The sequence below is a fragment of the Engystomops pustulosus genome, chromosome 6 (genome assembly GCF_040894005.1).
Source record: "Engystomops pustulosus chromosome 6, aEngPut4.maternal, whole genome shotgun sequence".
Lineage (NCBI taxonomy): Eukaryota > Metazoa > Chordata > Amphibia > Anura > Leptodactylidae > Engystomops > Engystomops pustulosus.
Window position 1 is genome coordinate 113,128,263 of NC_092416.1, and position 20,710 is coordinate 113,148,972.

The window sequence follows — 20,710 nt, forward strand, 5'->3', positions numbered from 1 at the left end:
AACTTTTTCATACTTTGGCGCACGGAAATGTGTGAGGGGTCATTTTTTGCGAAATGAGGCGACGTTTTCATTGCTACTGTTTTGAGGTCTGTGCGACATTTTGATCATTTTTGATTTCATTTTTTATGTTATGTAAAAAGGTGTAAAAGTCGCATTTCGGACATTTGGGCGCCATTTCCCGCCTCGGAGGTCACCGCCGGCCGTAACCGTTTTTATATTTTGATAGATCGGGCATTTTGGGACGCGGCGATACCTAATATGTCTGTGATTTTTACTGTTTGTTATGTTTTATATCCGTTCTAGGGAAAGGGGGGTGATTTGAACTTTTAATATTTTATTAATTTTTTTTATTTTTTAAACTTTTTTTTTTCTTTTTTTTTTCACTATTTTTTAGACCATCTAGGGTACAATAACCCTAGATGATCAGATCGCTCCTACCATATACTGCAATACTACAGTATTGCAATATATGGCGTTTTTGCAGGTCTTACATTACAATGAGCCACTGGCTCATTGTAACGAACCTGCATAAACCATGTAGCCTCGTGTCAAGAGAAGACCCGAGGCTACCATGGTAACCGATCGCCGCCCCCCGATGACGTTCGGGGGCGTGGCGATCGAAAAAAAGATGGCGGCGCCCGCGCAAGCACCGACCGCGGTTATTAGCGGTGGGGGTTTTGTGCAAAATGCAAAAACCCCCACCTCTGTATGAAGAGGACTCAGCCCGTGAGCCCTCTTCATACTTCCCTTATACCTCTGCGCCGTAGAGCTACGGCGCAGAGCGTTAAGGGGTTAAGGAAACACCGGATGACCGACGGACTGTGGTGTGCAACATTTGCCAAACCAGGATCAGCAGGGGTTCCACCACTACTAGCTTAACTACCACCAGTATGCGCAGGCATATGAATGCTAAACACCCCACTCAGTGGCAACAAGCCCGTTCACCTCCGGCCGTGCACACCACTGCTCCTTCCCCTGTGTCAGCTGATAGTCAGCCCCCTGCCCAGGACCCTGCCACAAAAACCCCATCGTCGCCTCCACGATCCTCCACAGCATCCACCAGCGTTCAGCTCTCCATACCCCAGACGCTGGAGCGGAAACGCAAATATAGTGCAACCCACCTGCACGCCCAAGCCCTTAATGTCCACATCTCCAGATTGCTTAGCCTGGAGTTGCTGCCCTATAGGCTAGTAGAGACCGAGGCCTTTCGCAACCTCATGGCGGCGGCCGCCCCTCGGTATTCGGTCCCCAGCCGCCACTACTTTTCCCGATGTGCCGTCCCAGCCCTGCACCAGCACGTGTCAGACAACATCATCCGTGCCCTGACCAACGCCGTTTCTGACAAGGTCCACCTGACCACGGACACGTGGACGAGTGCTGCCGGGCAGGGCCACTATATATCGCTGACGGCACATTGGGTTAACTTGGTGGAGGCTGGGACCGAGTCTGACCCTGCGGCTGGTCATATACTGCCGACGCCGAGGATTGCGGGGCCTACCTCGGTCCAGGTGTTTAAGGCCTACTATGCCTCCTCCTCCTCCCACCCCTCCTCCACCTCCTCCTCCTCCGAATTACCATCCGTGGGCATGGCGCCATCAGTCGGTAGCTCTAGGCACAGCAGCAGTGCCGTCGCTAAGCGACAGCAGGCGGTGCTCAAACTGCTGAGCCTAGGCGATAAAAGGCACACCGCCCAAGAGCTATTACAGGGCATCACGGCGCAGACTGATCTGTGGCTGGCACCGCTGAACCTGAAGCCAGGCATGGTTGTGTGTGACAACGGCCGTAACCTGGTGGCGGCTCTGCAACTTGGCAGACTGACACATGTGCCATGCCTGGCCCATGTGTTAAATCTGATAGTTCAGCGTTTCCTCAAGACATACCCCAATCTGTCTGATTTGCTCACGAAGGTGCGCAGCATCTGTGCGCATTTCAGGAAGTCCAGCACAGATGCTGCCACTCTCAGGGCAGCGCAGCGCCGCCTCCAACTGCCCGCTCACCGACTGTTGTGCGACGTGCCCACGAGGTGGAATTCAACACTGACCATGTTATCCAGAGTTTACCAGCAGCGCCGAGCCATTGTAGACTGCCAGATGTCAACTTCCACCAGAACTGGTAGTCAGGTCAGTCAGCTTCCTCAAGTCTACAATGAGGATTGGACGTGGATGTCTGATATCTGTCAGGTGCTGAGTAACTTTGAGGAGTCAACACAGATGGTCAGTGGCGATGCCGCCATCATCAGCCTCACCATCCCGCTGCTTGGCCTGTTGAAAAACTCTCTGATCAGCATGAAGTCGGAAGCTTTGCGCTCGTCACAAGAGACGGGGGAAGAAGATTCCCTTGTTGATAGCCAAAGCACCCTTAGGTCTGTTTCTCAGCGCATATTGGAGGAGGTGGAGGTGGAGGAGGATGAGGAGGAAGAGGAGGAGAATGTTGGCGAGACACAAGAGGGGACCATTGTTGAGTCCTTCACTGTTCAGCGTGTATGGGCAGAAGAAGAGGAGTTGGAGGAGTTGGAGGAGGAGGAAATGGACAGTCAGGCCAGTGAGGGGAGTGAATTCTTACGCGTTGGTACTCTGGCGCATATGGCAGATTTCATGCTAGGCTGCCTATCCCGTGACCCTCGCGTTCAAAGAATTTATTCCAGCACCGATTACTGGGTGTTCACTCTCCTGGACCCACGGTACAAGCAAAATCTTTCCACTCTCATCCCTGGAGAGGAAAGGAGTGTGAGAATGCATGAATACCAGCAGGCCCTGGCTCACAAGCTGAAACAGTATTTCCCTTCTGACAGCGCTAGCGGCAGAGTGCGTAGTTCTGCGGGACAAGTAGCGAGGGAGAGTAGGCGAGCAGGCAGCTTGTCCAGCACTGGCAAGGGTACGCTTTACAAGGCTTTTGCCAGCTTTATGTCACCCCAGCAAGACACTGTCACCTGTCCCCAGTCTCGGCAGAGTAGGGCTGATCTTTACAGAAAGATGGTGAGGGAGTACGTAGCTGACCATACCATCGTCCTAAATGATCACACAGCTCCCTACAACTACTGGGTTTCAAAGCTGGACATGTGGCACGAACTGGCGCTGTACGCCTTGGAGGTTCTTGCCTGCCCTGCCGCTAGCGTCTTGTCCGAGCGGGTTTTCAGTGCAGCTGGTGGCATCATCACCGATAAGCGTACACGCCTGTCGACTGACAGCGCTGACAGGCTGACGCTTATTAAGATGAATAAAGCCTGGATTTCTCATAATTTCCAATCTCCACCAGGTGAAGGAAGCTCAACCTGAATAATTTATCCACTCCTCCTCCTCCTCATTTTCCTCCTTCTCCTCCTCTTTGTACAGTAAAGCAGAGGAAACTGGCTATTTTTTGACAGGGCCCACTGGCTCTAGCTATAGTACTTTATGCATTTAATTTTTCTGGAGGGCCACCTACCCGGTCCTCTGTTTTAAAAAATTTTTGGGAGTGCCACATACAGGCACTCAATCTATTCAATTTTTCTGGAGGGCCACCTACCCGGTCCTCTGGTTTGAAAACTTTTTTGGACTGCCACATACAGGCACTCAATCTATTCCATTTTACTGGAGGGCCACCTACCTGCTCCTCTGGTTTGAAAAGTTTTTTGGACTGCCACATACAGGCACTCAATCTATTCAATTTTTCTGGAGGGCCACCTACCCGCTCCTCTGGTTTGAAAACTTTTTTGGACTGCCACATACAGGCACTCAATCTATTCCATTTTACTGGAGGGCCACCTACCTGCTCCTCTGGTTTGAAAACTTTTTTGGACTGCCACATACAGGCACTATCCAAATTAAATTGTCTCCATAGCAGCCTCCACACGTTGTCTCCATTGCTAACTCCAAACGAGGTGTGTCAGGCAGAAATTTGGGTTGTTTTCATGGATTCCACATCAAAGTTGTTAACTTTGTCGCCACCCTGCTGTGTTATCCACAAAATATACTGGCAAACTTTTATCATTTACCAATATTATTTCAGCGCTTCTTGCGCATCTGTTTACATTCCCCTCACCCGGCATATCCTAAACTTATAAGAACGCTACTACACTTGATCTTATACAAAAGGTTCTTAGAAGTGCTGTTTGGGGAGTAGCCTAGAGACAGGGGCTTGGATTGGCGAAAGCTCACCTGGCAGCGGAGCGCCAGCTCCATGCGCATCATGCGCTTCTTGCGCATCTGTTTACATTCCCCTCACCCGCCATATCCCAAACTTATAAGAACGCTACTACACTTAACTTGGTGCAGGCTGGGACCGAGTCTGACCCTGGGGCTGGTCATATACTGCCGACGCAGAGAATTGCGGGGCCTACCTCGGTCCAGGTCTTAAAGGTCTAGTATACCTCCTCCTCCCACCCCTCCTCCACCTCCTCCTCCTCCGAATTACCATCCGTGGCCATGGCGCCATCAGTCGGTAGCTCTAGGCACAGCAGCAGTGCCGTCGCTAAGCGACAGCAGGCGGTGCTCAAACTGCTGAGCCTAGGCGATAAAAGGCACACCGCCCAAGAGCTATTACAGGGCATTCCACATCAAACTTGTTAACTTTGTCGCCACCCTGCTGTGTAATCCACAAAATATACTTGCAAACTTTTATCATTTACCGATATTATTTCAGCGCTTCTTGCGCATCTGTTTACATTCCCCTCACCCGCCATATCCTAAACTTATAAGAACGCTACTACACTTGATCTTATACAAAAGGTTCTTAGAAGTGCTGTTTGGGGAGTAGCCTAGAGACAGGGGCTTGGATTGGCGAAAGCTCACCTGGCAGCGGAGCGCCAGCTCCATGCGCATCATGCGCTTCTTGCGCATCTGTTTACATTCCCCTCACCCGCCATATCCCAAACTTATAAGAACGCTACTACACTTGATCTTATACAAAAGGTTCTTAGAAGTGCTGTTTGGGGAGTAGCCTAGAGACAGGGGCTTGGATTGGCGAAAGCTCGCCTGGCAGCGGAGAGCCAGCTCCATGCCAAGATCCAACTAACATAGTTTTAACTGCAGCACCTTTAATCTACTACTAGTTCACTGCCTCCATACATGGTCCCCTTATCAAACGAGCTGTGTCAGGCAGAATTTTGGGTTGTTTTCATGGCTTCCATGTTAACTTTGTCGCCACCCTGCTGTGTAATCCACAAAATATACTGGCAAACTTTTATCATGTACCGATATTATTTGAGCGCTTCTTGCTCACCTCCTTTGGTTCCTCTCTGCCACCCATTGGTTTGAAGCCTGAGTCCATTTAGGGTATGTCGCCATGACACTCTCTAGCCTGCTGCCGCTGCCTCTGCATGCCGTCCCCTATAGTGTCAGGGTCAATTATTGGATGTTTTAGATGCTATCTAGCTTCATTCTGTCACTCTGTCATGGCCATGCTGTTGCCCATAATTTTGGCATAATGGTGCGATTAAGCAGCCTCAGAGGCATCCATGCATGCTGCCCCTGCTGTTTCCTGTCCATTTCCGTGGTGTTTCCATCCTTTTCTGAGGTTCCCAGGTGTTTGGCCAAGCTTCCCTGTGCAGAGCCTTGGTCCCCTTGAAAAATGCTCGAGTCTCCCATTGACTTCAATGGGGCTCGTTATTCGAGACGAGCACTCGAGCATCGGGAAAAGTTCGTCTCGAATAACGAGTACCCGAGCATTTTAGTGCTCGCTCATCTCTAATGGGTGTAGATGAGGCAGATCAGGTGGGGGAGGGAGGGAGAATCGACTGTGAGTGGGGAACCCCATGCATTACATCACATCTCTGGGACTTCCTCAGGGGTAGTAGTAACAATGAGGTAACCAGAGAATACGAGTTGAACCAGGAGAAGACGACATCTGGGTAAGTATATAGACAATTTATAAACTGCAATGTGATAAAAATGCAGTTAGTAAAGATTATATATCTTATTTACATGTGTGAACAACAAATGCATTAAAAAACATAACAGACCAATATGAGAGAAGAAAAAGAGAAAGAACAGAAAAGCAGAGGGTAGGGGAGGGAAGGAAGTAAAAGGGGAAGAGAAAAGAAGGAAAGAGGAAAAAAGGGGATAAGGAGAGGGACAGGGGAAAGAACAGGAAAAGAAAGAGAAGGTGGAAGGGTGAACGGAGGAAAGTGGTGAAGGAAAAAAGACAAGAAGACACGGGGGTGGGGTGGGGGGCATGAAGTGCAATGTGGTGAAGGAAAAGAGGATTGAGAAGAGATGAGTGAAAAGCATACTGTAGGGGGACCCACCTGAACCAATGTGTAAAAAGTGAAAACTATATATATCAAAAATAGCCCCCAGTTGAGAAAAAATCAACGACAAGGTGTACAAACCTGTGAGTCTATATTCTTGAGAAAACCAAATCTCATGGAGTAGGCCAATTTCTACGCATTGGATGCAATTGCATGAGAGAACAGGACTTTAATGAACAATCCTGTGATCTCACCGCCAGGTTGAAAAATAGGGGATGCCCAAAGAAGGTAATCTCAGACCGGGGGACGCTGAACGCTCAATTTACTTCAAGCACGGGTAACCCAAGTATCGGACATCCCAAAACTAATTGTGACCTATAACAACCAGTCGGATGACAAATGTCACCTTCTTAAGAATTGGTATATTCTCCTGAGCGATGAGAGACTGGTCCCCCTAATTCCTGCTAAGTCTCACTTGGTCGCAAGACGAGCAAAGAACTTAAAGGATAACTTATCTCACAGCCATTTTCAACACCATCGAAGATTTGTAAGAGGATAGAAAGGCAAACAAGGGGAAACCAAATAGCGCTCATAGAGTAGTATTTCTTATTCAAGTATGGTGGTAGCAGAGAAAGAGTAACAATTGGACTGGGGCTCACCAGATGGGGTTGTGCTATATTAGGCACAACACTAATAAGTGTTTGGTATAACGTTGGTGGGTGACGAGGTGGTGCCTTCAGACAATAGGTATCGGGACTCAGTTGCCAAGACGGTCGCGATCGGAATATGCAGAGGTAGGTGAAGAGTTGTCTGTTGTGGTGCACACACAAATTCAGGTATGGTACATCATGGTAAGAAACGCATTTATTTGAAAATCTCGGATCACAACGCGTTTTGGAGTAGCGAAGGAGTCTTCGCTACTCCGAAACGCGTTGTGATTCGAGATTTTCAAATAAATGCTTTTCTTACCATGATGTACCATACCTGAATTTGTGTGTGCGCCACAACAGACAACTCTTCACCTACCTCTGCATATCGAAGATCTGTAGACAGAGAGGAAAAATTAAGGGGTACTTACCTTTGTGGCAATTGCTCCATTTGTCCCCTAATTCAAACTAGAGATACATTTCATGACCCCTCTGCTTTTCTGTTTTCTTTCTCTTTTTCTTCTCTCATATTGGTCTGTTATGTTTTTTAATGCAATTGTTGATCACACATGTAAATAAGATATATATTCTTTACTAACTGCATTTTTATCGCATTGCAGTTTATAAATTGTCTATATACTTACCCAGATGTCTTCTTCTCCTGGGTCGACCCTTATTCTTTGGTTACCTCCTCAGGGAACCCTTGATGATTGGAGGAACAATCATCTCCATGCTGTCCTACATTGGAGGAACTATCATTCCCACAGTGTTTACCTTGGCTTACATTGCGCTACTATTCATCATAATATTCTCCATGATAAACCATTGTATGTTCCTTTGCTCTCCCTTTGATATATTTGTGTACCTGTGTATTTTCATACCTTTTTTGGACTATGGCTTCATTGGGTTTTCCTGTGATAGATATAGAACTATATGTTTGGATTATGATGTGAGACATGCTTTTTTGTATTGCTGTTCTGCCCCGCTTGTTTGACCTTACTTACTTTAGATATAATAACTGCTGCCTATACTCCTAAATTAAATATTTCTAGATCACATGCATTGATCATTCCTGTATTGTCTCGCTAGGTTACATTTTGCATACCAATCTGTCTGTTTTTTTCAAACATGCAACTATTGATGCCAATTGATGCATTTATCTACTATTAAGCAATGTATCTCTGATGTTTTCCTTTTTTTGTTATTGACCTCTTCTGGCCTGAGCCAGATGGTAACATTGTCGCATGCGCATATTACTGTGGGCGCATGCGCATACCAGCAGATTTCGGCATAGAAAGTTTTATCTGAACATGCGGTTCCTCTCCACTTGGCGCCTGCACCACAATATTCGGCGTAGCGCGCACAATGTATTCTCTACAGCGCATGCATGAATTTTTACTTCCGGTTCGGGGGTTGATTTGTTCACATGATCACATGGACGCTGCTGTCTTCTCACCTGTTATGGAGGTAATTTGGGGATTCTTGGTCATATAAGCGGGACAGAACTCACTGCTACTACTACCCCTGAGGAAGTCACAGAGGCGTGACGTAACGCCCGGGGTTCCTCAACCACAGTCGATCCACCCTCCCTCCCCCACCTGATCTGCCTCATCTTCACCCAGGTTTACTTACCTTGCATTTACTCATTTTGAAGTATTGTATACATTTTTTCGTTGTACCCATATCAGGACTACTTGATATTCCTTTTCATTTTTGCAGCAATTGGGGTTCACTATAGGGAGGGTGTGTGATCTTTGTGGATTGCCCCTGGGCATGGGACTTGGTTCCTCTACCCATTGGGAGGTTGTTGTGCTGGATTGTAGCACATTTTATTTGATTTTATCTTGTATGTGTCTCTTCATTCATTTATCATTGATTATGTTTAATAAAGATAATTTGTTTTGGTCATATATTTGCATCGCTTTCTCTTTGTGTATATTTAGAGAGTTCCATAGTCTCACTGCTTTCACTGTAAAGAAACTTTGTCTAAGTTGATGGTAGAATCACTTCTCCTTCAGGTGTAGAGGATGCCCCCTTGTCCTTGTCACAGGCCTAGGTATAAAAAAGATCTTTGGAGAGATCCTTGTACTGCCTGTTCAGGTATTTTTACAGTGTAATGATGTCTCCCCTCAGTCATCTTTTTTCTAAACTGAATAATCCCAAATTTTGTAATCTGTCCTTGTGGACAAGCCCCCCACATTCCCCTCATAATCTTCGTTGCTTTCCTCTGCACCCATTCCAGCTCTACTATGTTCTTTTTATATACTGTTGCCCAATACTGTACACAATATTCCTTGTGATGTCTGACCAATGATTTGTATACATTCCATAATTTTATTTGCTTTTGCAGGAGATGCCTCGTCCTGATCACTACTAACTAACCATCAATATCTTTTTCTACATCATTTCATTTCCTCGACGCAGGTGCATAACTTTACATTTATCTACATTAAACCTCATCTGCCATTTGTCAGCCCACGCCTCTAGTTTCCACAAATCCCTCTGTAACGTTATATGATCTCCTCTGTATTAATTGCTTTACAGAGCCTAGTATCTGCAAATATTAAAACTCTACTTTGTAAACCCTCTAAGAGGTCATTAATGAAAATATTAAAAAGAAGTAGCCCGATACAGACCCATCTGGCACCCCAATGTCAACCCAATCTGACAATTTGCCATTAATGACAACTTGTTGTTCTATATCACTAAACCATTTGTTAACCCAAATACACAGATTTCCCCCTAGTACAGTCAGTCTGATTTAATGTACCAACCTTTTATGTGGCACTATAACAAATGGTGGAAAATGCATTGGTCACAGTCTCCCAACAGTATATAGCTAGCCAGCTAATGCCCCCAGTGTATAGCCAGCAGCCCATGTCCCTGAGTATAAAGCCAGCAAATGTCCCTCAGTATATAGCCAGCGACCCATGTCCCCCAGTATATAGCCAGCACCTACCCCCAGTAAATAGCTTGGCAGCCCCCTGCCCCGGTATATGAACCAGCCCCTATCCCCAGTATAAAGCCAGCAGACACTGTGCCCCAGTATATAGCCAACCCCCTACCCCATTATACAGGCAGCCTCCTGCCCCTTTATACAGGCAGTCCCCCGCCCATTCTTAGAGCCAGCTCGCCGCCACGTTATACAGACAGTTCATTAAAAAGTGAATACTTACCTTTCCGTCTCCCCCTGCAGGTCTTCTGTTCGATCTGTCTGGCAGCGGCAGGTTCAAGAGCCGCACAACTCTGACGGCGGCCAAAGCTGACTTAAGAGTGTGTGCGGGCTGCAGGGACTCACAATACTATTGCAGTGGTGGCAGCTGATGTCAGAGCCTGTGAGGTCGCATGTACCAGCTGCTGATGGACGGATCGAACAAAAGACCTATGGCGGGCAATGGAAAGGTGTGTTTTGAATTTTTTTTTTACTCAAGTATAAGCAGAGTTTGGGTTTTTCTGCACATTTTGTGCTGAAAAACCATGCTTATCCTCGAGTATATACAGTATTTCTAAATGTGTTGGTGCATATAATAATGTACGATAATGTCACAAAAATTATGCATATATAGGTGGATTTCCTTTTTAATGGAACATGTGATATAACAATACAGCTAAACTTATCAAACCACCTCTGACCATGCTGTGCTCCCCACATATATCAAATACACTCCCTAATAAAACCACATTTACCACTGGGTTACATATAAGATTTCTTGTGTAGTTTTTGTATCAACAATAATGCTGCATTGCTGAAACCTTTTATTACTTCTACAGTTGATCACTGCAGTCTGGTAGTAAAGAACAGTAAATTGCAAGCATCACCAGAGGTCACAGTGGACAGAAAGGTCTGTCTGTAACTAGAAGTTGTCCTTAAGTTGGGTGTTCCAAAGTAGGAGCTTCCTGTAAATCACAATATTTACTATAGCCCCTATATAAACAATGCTGTACCCATAATATATTAAATTAGATGTTGTGACGCCCAGTTATTGACATAGAGGGCGATAAATCAGGCATTTAAATCTCTTGTTTTTTGCAACTTATGTCAATGAATATGCATTTTTAAGCAGTAACAATGAAGCCCTCTGTGTGGCCCATGTGGTAACAATGTCATTGCTTAGGCATCAGTGTCACCTGGGTTATAGAGAAGATAAAGACATGGGGAACACAGAAAGGTGAGTATTAATATTTTTTATTTATTTTTTGCTATGCTACATATCTAAAATAAAAACAAGTGTGAAAAGGCAAATTAAAAAAGAATGGTTCAGTAAGGCAACAGTGACAAATCACTGAAGCCAGTAAGAGAAAACAAATCTGTATGTGTTCATAAGCCCAGATGAGGGTTTCAATGAAAAATCCCTTAATCGCTGGTGTGAAAAAGTGTGATAGAGCACTAAGGGTGCAGTCACAAGTAGCACTAGTATACAAACACAGTGCTAGTGTACGAGCGTGGCCTCAGCCCAATCACATATGCCTTTCTGTGGAAACTCATGCAATCGGTACCCAGAACCTGGTGTCTTGCATTAAAACAATGCAAGACGACTTCCGGCGCGGGGATGTAAGGCAGCGAGTACGGAGCTCCCGCTCACCGCTCGCAGAAAACCCGCATACTAATCGCCGTCCAGGCACTTACCCCAGCGCAGACAGCGGGCACCGACTGAGGAAGGGTCACGGAACACTGAACCGCCAGAACACACGCACCAAAACGGTGCACCCGGTGGCAGCAGCAGCACGCGGAGGGAAGCCACGTAGGACGCCAGCGCCATTCGAGGCAGCGGGGGCAGAGCGGAACAGCCGGCACTTAGGAGCTTCCAGCCAGCAACCGGAGGCCCCCAGAGCCACGCGGCATGAAGCTACAGACGTGCCACAGAAGTGGGGGAGGTAAGAGGCAGCGCAGCAGCCCAGCGCACCCGCAGCTGAGATCGGTGGGCACGAGGTGCAACATACACAGTGCACCTGAACAAAAGTGTCCCCAAGTGCCTCACTAGGGAACTCACAACCAAGAGATAAATCAGAGCAGAGAAGAACAAAGGGTGCCGCTACTGACAGTCACAGAGTTCTCCTCCCCCTCCCCCTCTCACACTGCTGAGCCATAAAGGAACTCACAGAAGCAGGCAGCTACACAGACACGAGGGCAGCCTAGCTCTGCAACAGGGACAGACCAAGCAAGTTCCCTCACTCGGCAATCAGACTGGCTGCTATACAAGCAACAGGGCAGTCCAGTTCTGACCCCACTCAGTAGCTCCTCACTCTAACATCTGGACAGGCTGCTACACAGTACATATTTATTCACTCTGTTTATACTCTATTTGTACGTATTCATGAATTTTTTACATATATATATATATATATATATATTCATTTACTCTATTTATTTGTACCACCTCCCCCACTCCCTATCTTGTTCGATGTCTTTTTAGTGTAATATGCTTATGGACCTGATGAAGAGGACAATACGTCCTTGAAACGCGTCGTCTGCCACTGAAAAAATAAACTTTATATTATAAAAAAAGAACTTCCTACACTGTTTTGGAGTTGACCTATATATTAAATTTTTAGCTGTAGGGGCAGCGCGTACATACCTACCTGTGTATTTCTTTGGACTTTTCTGTCTTATCGCTACCTACACAATCATCAAGGCAGTCCGACCCTTTAGCACAAGAAGGGGCATACAACTGATATCTGATCTTTTCCAGCGCCTAAGGCGGGCTGCTACGCAACCATCAGGGCAGACCAGACCTATACGCTCACTCACCCAACTAGACTCACTGCCGGCACTGTGCATGGAGAGGTACCTACTACGGAGTGCACAGAAAAGTAAAACTGGTGACTCCCAAGAAAACACACCTAAATCGCTGATACAACAGGGGGCTGAAATGATGTCTTCCCAAGAAACCATAGTAGGCTCACAGAATGTAAGAGAAAGAAACATAGAAGAGGAAGCGGCTGCCCCAGTAGCGACAGACGCAGAAGATGCTCTACCAATTACTCCACAAATGAACTATCAACTGCTGGCGGCAGAGGTGGTGGCAAAATTGACCCCGGATATTCAAAAAGCCCTGGAAACTTCCATGCAGGCGGCAATACAGTCACTTCAAAAAGAAATATCGCTGCAGGCTACACAACTGCTAGAAATAGAGCAAAGAGTAGCTACTACGGAAGACTCTCAAGACGAAATGAAACACCGTCTGGATGATGTCACCCTGGAGGTGAAACGCCTAACGGAGAAACTTGACGATGTTGAAAACCGCTCCAGTAGAAACAACTTGCATTTGGTTGGGTTGCCGGAATCAGTTCCACCGGGAGAACTCCAGGCCTTTTGTGAGTTGGAGCTGCCTAAGGTATTGGGAGTGACAGGCAGGTGCAGAGTGGAACGGGCGCATAGACCGGGACCGGATCCGAAAATCACCAATTCGCAGCTTTCAAACAGGGACTTGAATAAGATACGACCACGTCAAGTCATAATGAGATACCTGGACTTTAATGACAAGACCGACATCATTAGGGCTTTTCGCCAACGAAAAAGACCCCTGCTTTTCAGAAACTCAAAGCTGCTTCTGTTCGAGGACTACTCGGCTGAAGTAACAAAAAAAAGGAGAGCTTTCAGCACTATCTGCACAGCACTGGTGGAGCAGCGGGTGCGATTCCAGCTAGCCTTTCCAGCAACTCTAAGAGTCTTCTATGATGATGGACCATGGGGACATATACCACACCTAAAGCGGCAGAGGAAGCACTCCTGAAGCATCGTGTCCTCTCCTCATCTCAGCTTCGAGGAGAAAGCGGGAAAAGAGCTACTTCACCTCGCCACGCAGATCCTCGAGACAACGCTTCCGAAGCCAGGACTCCAGAACTTCCTCCCCAGAGATCAGCCACAATATCCCACGCTCATCGGGCAGACTTTGATTCCGAACTGTCGGTCTTGGTGGGGTAAGACACACAGCGCCCCAGAAAAGGGCTCCACACAGCAAGGTTTAGCTCAGGATAAACAGTGGCAAATCAGTTTAGAGTTACACAAAATGTTTACCTACATTGGAAAGTTGCATGATTAGTTATAATGGCGGTTAAGACCCTGGGGTGAAGTGTACACATCAAACAAGGGTTGTTAGACAGCGGTATGACCGCTACGAGGGAGCATTTTCTTGGACTATCGTAGGACCATAATCATAATCCTGGATGGCTGGTAAAACAGGGCTGGGAGCTCTAGGAGCTCCTTACACCTCAAAAAAAGAGAGGTCCAGAAGCTCATATGGGGGCACTTTTACAGTTTCCTCATAGGCGCAGTGCAGGCGAGGAGGAAAGAAAATGTTTGTACTTTATTGTCATTCTGTTAAGTTTGCATTGTATTGTTTTGTATTTCTTTGTTGCCAACATATTCCAAGGTAAAATATCCCGAAATTGTACACACTCACTGAACACTTCTAGCCCTAGGGGGAGACCAAATAATCAAAGACAGATGCAGTGGAGAAGGGGAGCCCATGACCTGTCCGCCCTAAGCAGCACTCACTACACATTCATCTCACCAACTACTGATATAATTGTCAATTGATGAAAATTATCACTTGGAACGTAAAGGGACTAAGATCCCCACAGAAACTAAACAAAATTCTGAGGCACCTAGGCCGGGCTCAGCCGGACATAGTATTGTTACAGGAAACACACCTAGGAGATGAAGATTTTTTCCGTCTTAAAAATTTTTGGGTAGGACAGGTGGTGGGCTACCCCTAAGATAACCCCTATCCTAGTCCCATACTTTAATAGCTTGTTACGCGGAGTGACTCTTCTGACCCACTCGAGGACGGCATACATAAAACTTTTACCCAAAGAAGGAAGGGACCTATTAAACCCAGGGTCATATCGCCCAATATCTTTGATAGACCAAGATATAAAATTAGTATCAGAAATCATGGCGGATAGACTCTCGCACTACATGCCAGCATTAGTAGGGGAAGCCCAAGTAGGATTTATAAAAGGGAGAGCCGCAGTGACCAACATAAGGAAAGTCTTAACAGTCTTAGATAGGGTACAAATCTGCCCGCAACCTGGAGAACATCCAGTCTGATGGCCTTGGATGTGGGCAGTCCTAGAAAAATTTGGGATCACGGGGAAGTTTCACACCTATCTAAGAAACCTATATAATGCGCCGAAGGCACGCATACACACAGGAGGTTTTCTCTCACCCACCTTTGAATTACATAAGGGTACACACCAGGGGTGCCCAATGTCCCCGCTACTATTTGATCTGGCCTTGGAACCACTGGCTAGGGTACTTGAGGACTCCAAACTCTTTGAAGGGATTAGGGTCGGAACGCAAGAGGTAAAGGTGGCACTGTTCGCAGACGACGTCATCCTCTTTCTCTCTAACCCTAAACAACATTTACAGGTAGTACTTGATCACATAGGAGAGTTTGGAAAATTTGCAGGCTTCCATATCAACATCGCAAAGAGCGAGGTACTGGATTTAATCCCACACAGCAGGGGCTCAACCTGGCCCATCCCGGGATCGGGTATCAAACTAGTAAGCACTAGAGATGAGCGAACACTAAAATGCTCGGGTACTCGTTATTCGAGACGAACTTTTCCCGATGCTCGAGTGCTCGTCTCGAATAACGAACCCCATTGAAGTCAATGGGAGACTCGAGCATTTTTCAAGGGGACCAAGGCTCTGCACAGGGAAGCTTGGCCAAACACCTGGGAACCTCAGAAAAGGATGGAAACACCACGGAAATGGACAGGAAACAGCAGGGGCAGCATGCATGGATGCCTCTGAGGCTGCCTAATCGCACCATTATGCCAAAATTATGGGCAACAGCATGGCCATGACAGAGTGACAGAATGAAGCTAGATAGCATCTAAAACATCCAATAATTGACCCTGACACTATAGGGGACGGCATGCAGAGGCAGCGGCAGCAGGCTAGAGAGTGTCATGGCGACATACCCTAAATGGACTCAGGCTTCAAACCAATGGGTGGCAGAGAGGAACCAAAGGAGGTGAGCAAGAAGCGCTCAAATAATATCGGTACATGATAAAAGTTTGCCAGTATATTTTGTGGATTACACAGCAGGGTGGCGACAAAGTTAACATGGAAGCCATGAAAACAACCCAAAATTCTGCCTGACACAGCTCGTTTGATAAGGGGACCATGTATGGAGGCAGTGAACTAGTAGTAGATTAAAGGTGCTGCAGTTAAAACTATGTTAGTTGGATCTTGGCATGGAGCTGGCGCTCCGCTGCCAGGCGAGCTTTCGCCAATCCAAGCCCCTGTCTATAGGCTACTCCCCAAACAGCACTTCTAAGAACCTTTTGTATAAGATCAAGTGTAGTGGCGTTCTTATAAGTTTAGGATATGGCGGGTGAGGGGAATGTAAACAGATGCGCAAGAAGCGCTGAAATAATATCCCTAAATGGTAAAAGTTTGCAAGTATATTTTGTGGATTACACAGCAGGGTGGCGACAAAGTTAACAACTTTGATGTGGAATGCCCTGTAATAGCTCTTGGGCGGTGTGCCTTTTATCGCCTAGGCTCAGCAGTTTCAGCACCGCCTGCTGTCGCTTAGCGACGGCACTGCTGCTGTGCCTAGAGCTACCGACTGATGGCGCCATGCCCACGGATGGTAATTCGGAGGAGGAGGAGGTGGAGGAGGGGTGGGAGGAGGTATAGTAGGCCTTTGAGACCTGGACCGAGGTAGGCCCCGCAATTCTCTGCGTCGGCAGTATATGACCAGCCCCAGGGTCAGACTCGGTCCCAGCCTGCACCAAGTTAAGTGTAGTAGCGTTCTTATAAGTTTGGGATATGGCGGGTGAGGGGAATGTAAACAGATGCGCAAGAAGCGCATGATGCGCATGGAGCTGGCGTTCCGCTGCCAGGCGAGCTTTCGCCAATCCAAGCCCCTGTCTCTAGGCTACTCCCCAAACAGCACTTCTAAGAACCTTTTGTATAAGATCAAGTGTAGTAGCGTTCTTATAAGTTTAGGATATGCAGGGTGAGGGGAATGTAAACAGATGCGCAAGAAGCGCTGAAATAATATCCCTAAATGGTAAAAGTTTGCCAGTATATTTTGTGGATAACACAGCAGGGTGGCGACAAAGTTAACAACTTTGATGTGGAATCCATGAAAACAACCCAAATTTCTGCCTGACACACCTCGTTTGATAAAGGGACGATGTATGGAGGCAGCTATATGGACGACTTTTGGAGGTAGCAATGGAGACAACGTGTGGAGGCTGCTATGGAGACAATTTAATTTGGATAGTGCCTGTATGTGGCAGTCCCAAACATTTTTCAAACCAGAGGAGCAGGTAGGTGGCCCTCCAGTAAAATGGGATAGATTGAGTGCCTGTATGTGGCAGTCCCAAAAATGTTTCAAACCAGAGGAGCAGGTAGGTGGCCCTCCAGTAAAATGGGATAGATTGAGTGCCTGTATGTGGCAGTCCCAAAAATTCTTCAAACCAGAGGAGCAGGTAGGTGGCCCTCCAGTAAAATGGAATAGATTGAGTGCCTGTATGTGGCAGTCCCAAAAATTGTTCAAACCAGAGGAGCAGGTAGGTGGCCCTGCAGTAAAATGGAATAGATTGAGTGCCTGTATGTGGCAGTCCCAAAAATTGTTCAAACCAGAGGAGCAGGTAGGTGGCCCTGCAGTAAAATGGAATAGATTGAGTGCCTGTATGTGGCAGTCCCAAAAATGTTTCAAACCAGAGGAGCAGGTAGGTGGCCCTCCAGTAAAATGGAATAGATTGAGTGCCTGTATGTGGCAGTCCCAAAAATTGTTCAAACCAGAGGAGCAGGTAGGTGGCCCTGCAGTAAAATGGAATAGATTGAGTGCCTGTATGTGGCAGTCCCAAAAATGTTTCAAACCAGAGGAGCAGGTAGGTGGCCCTCCAGTAAAATGGAATAGATTGAGTGCCTGTATGTGGCAGTCCCAAAAATTGTTCAAACCAGAGGAGCAGGTAGGTGGCCCTGCAGTAAAATGGAATAGATTGAGTGCCTGTATGTGGCAGTCCCAAAAATGTTTCAAACCAGAGGAGCAGGTAGGTGGCCCTCCAGTAAAATGGAATAGATTGAGTGCCTGTATGTGGCAGTCCCAAAAATTGTTCAAACCAGAGGAGCAGGTAGGTGGCCCTGCAGTAAAATGGAATAGATTGAGTGCCTGTATGTGGCACTCACAAAAATTGTTTCAAACAGAGGACCGGGTAGGTGGCCCTCCAGAAAAATTAAATGCATGAAGTACTATAGCAAGAGCCAGTGGGCCCTGTCAAAAAATAGCCATTTTCCTCTGCTTTACTGTACAAAGAGGAGGAGAAGGAGGAAAATGAGGAGGAGGAGGAGGAGTGGATCAATTATTCAGGTTGAGCTTCCTTCACCTGGTGGAGATTGGAAATTCTGAGAAATCCAGCCTTTATTCATTTTAATAAGCGTCAGCCTGTCAGCGCTGTCAGTCGACAGGCGTGTACGCTTATCGGTGATGATGCCACCAGCTGCACTGAAAACCCGCTCGGACAAGACGCTAGCGGCAGGGCAGGCAAGAACCTCCAAGGCGTACAGCGCCAGTTCGTGCCACATGTCCAGCTTTGAAACCCAGTAGTTGTAGGGAGCTGTGTGATCATTTAGGACGATGGTATGGTCAGCTACGTACTCCCTCACCATCTTTCTGTAAAGATCAGCCCTACTCTGCCGAGACTGGGGACAGGTGACAGTGTCTTGCTGGGGTGACATAAAGCTGGCAAACGCCTTGTAAAGCGTACCCTTGCCAGTGCTGGACAAGCTGCCTGCTCGCCTACTCTCCCTCGCTACTTGTCCCGCAGAACTACGCACTCTGCCGCTAGCGCTGTCAGAAGGGAAATACTGTTTCAGCTTGTGCACCAGGGCCTGCTGGTATTCATGCATTCTCACACTCCTTTCCTCTCCAGGGATGAGAGTGGGAAGATTTTGCTTGTACCGTGGGTCCAGGAGAGTGAACACCCAGTAATCGGTGCTGGAATAAATTCTTTGAACGCGAGGGTCACGGGATAGGCAGCCTAGCATGAAATCTGCCATATGCGCCAGAGTACCAACGCGTAAGAATTCACTCCCCTCACTGGCCTGACTGTCCATTTCCTCCTCCTCCAACTCCTCCAACTCCTCTTCTTCTGCCCATACACGCTGAACAGTGAAGGACTCAACAATGGTCCCCTCTTGTGTCTCGCCAACATTCTCCTCCTCTTCCTCCTCATCCTCCTCCACCTCCACCTCCTCCGATATGCGCTGAGAAACAGACCTCAGGGTGCTTTGGCTATCAACAAGGGAATATTCTTCCCCCGTCTCTTGTGACGAGCGCAAAGCTTCCGACTTCATGCTGACCAGAGAGTTTTTCAACAGGCCAAGCAGCGGGATGGTGAGGCTGATGATGGCGGCATCGCCACTGACCATCTGTGTTGACTCCTCAAAGTTACTCAGCACCTGACAGATATCAGACATCCACGTCCACTCCTCATTGTAGACTTGAGGAAGCTGACTGACCTGACTACCAGTTCTGGTGGAAGTTGACATCTGGCAGTCTACAATCGCTCTGCGCTGCTGGTAAACTCTGGATAACATGGTCAGTGTTGAATTCCACCTCGTGGGCACGTCGCACAACAGTCGGTGAGCGGGCAGTTGGAGGCGGCGCTGCGCTGCCCTGAGAGTGGCAGCATCTGGGCTGGACTTCCTGAAATGCGCACAGATGCGGCGCACCTTCGTGAGCAAATCAGACAGATTGGGGTATGTCTTGAGGAAACGCTGCACTATCAGATTTAACACATGGGCCAGGCATGGCACATGTGTCAGTCTGCCGAGTTGCAGAGCCGCCACCAGGTTACGGCCGTTGTCACACACAACCATTCCCGGCTTGAGGTTCAGCGGTGCCAGCCACAGATCAGTCTGCGCCGTGATGCCCTGTAATAGCTCTTGGGCGGTGTGCCTTTTGTCGCCTAGGCTCAGCAGTTTGAGCACCGCCTGCTGTCGCTTAGCGACGGCACTGCTGCTGTGCCTAGAGCTACCGACTGATGGCGCCGTGCCCACGGATGGTAGTTCGGAGGAGGAGGTGGAGGAGGGGTGGGAGGAGGAGGAGGCATAGTAGGCCTGAAACACCTGGACCGAGGTAGGCCCCGCAATCCTCGGCGTCGGCAGTATATGAGCAGCCCCAGGGTCAGACTCGGTCCCAGCCTCCACCAAGTTAACCCAATGTGCCGTCAGCGATATATAGTGGCCCTGCCCGGCAGCACTCGTCCACGTGTCCGTGGTCAGGTGGACCTTGTCAGAAACGGCGTTGGTCAGGGCACGGATGATGTTGTCTGACACGTGCTGGTGCAGGGCTGGGACGGCACATCGGGAAAAGTAGTGGCGGCTGGGGACCGAATACCGAGGGGCGGCCGCCGCCATGAGGTTGCGAAAGGCCTCGGTCTCTACTAGCCTATAGGGCAGCATCTCCAGGCTAAGCAATCTGGAGATGTGCACATTAAGGGCTTGGGCGTGCGGGTGGGTTGCACTATATTTGCGTTTCCGCTCCAGCGTCTGGGGTATGGAGAGCTGAACGCTGGTGGATGCTGTGGAGGATCGTGGAGGCGACGATGGGGTTTTTGTGCCAGGGTCCTGGGCAGGGGGCTGACTAGCAGCTGACACAGGGGAAGGAGCAGTGGTGTGCACGGCCGGAGGTGAACGGGCTTGTTGCCACTGAGTGGGGTGCTTAGCATTCATATGCCTGCGCATACTGGTGGTAGTTAAGCTAGTAGTGGTGGAACCCCTGCTGAGCCTGGTTTGGCAAATGTTGCACACCACAGTCCGTCGGTCATCCGGTGTTTCCTTAAAGAACCTCCACACTTCTGAAGATCTAGCCCTCGCCGCAAGAGCCCTCACCACGGGAGCTTCACTAGTTGACAGTGGCGCTGA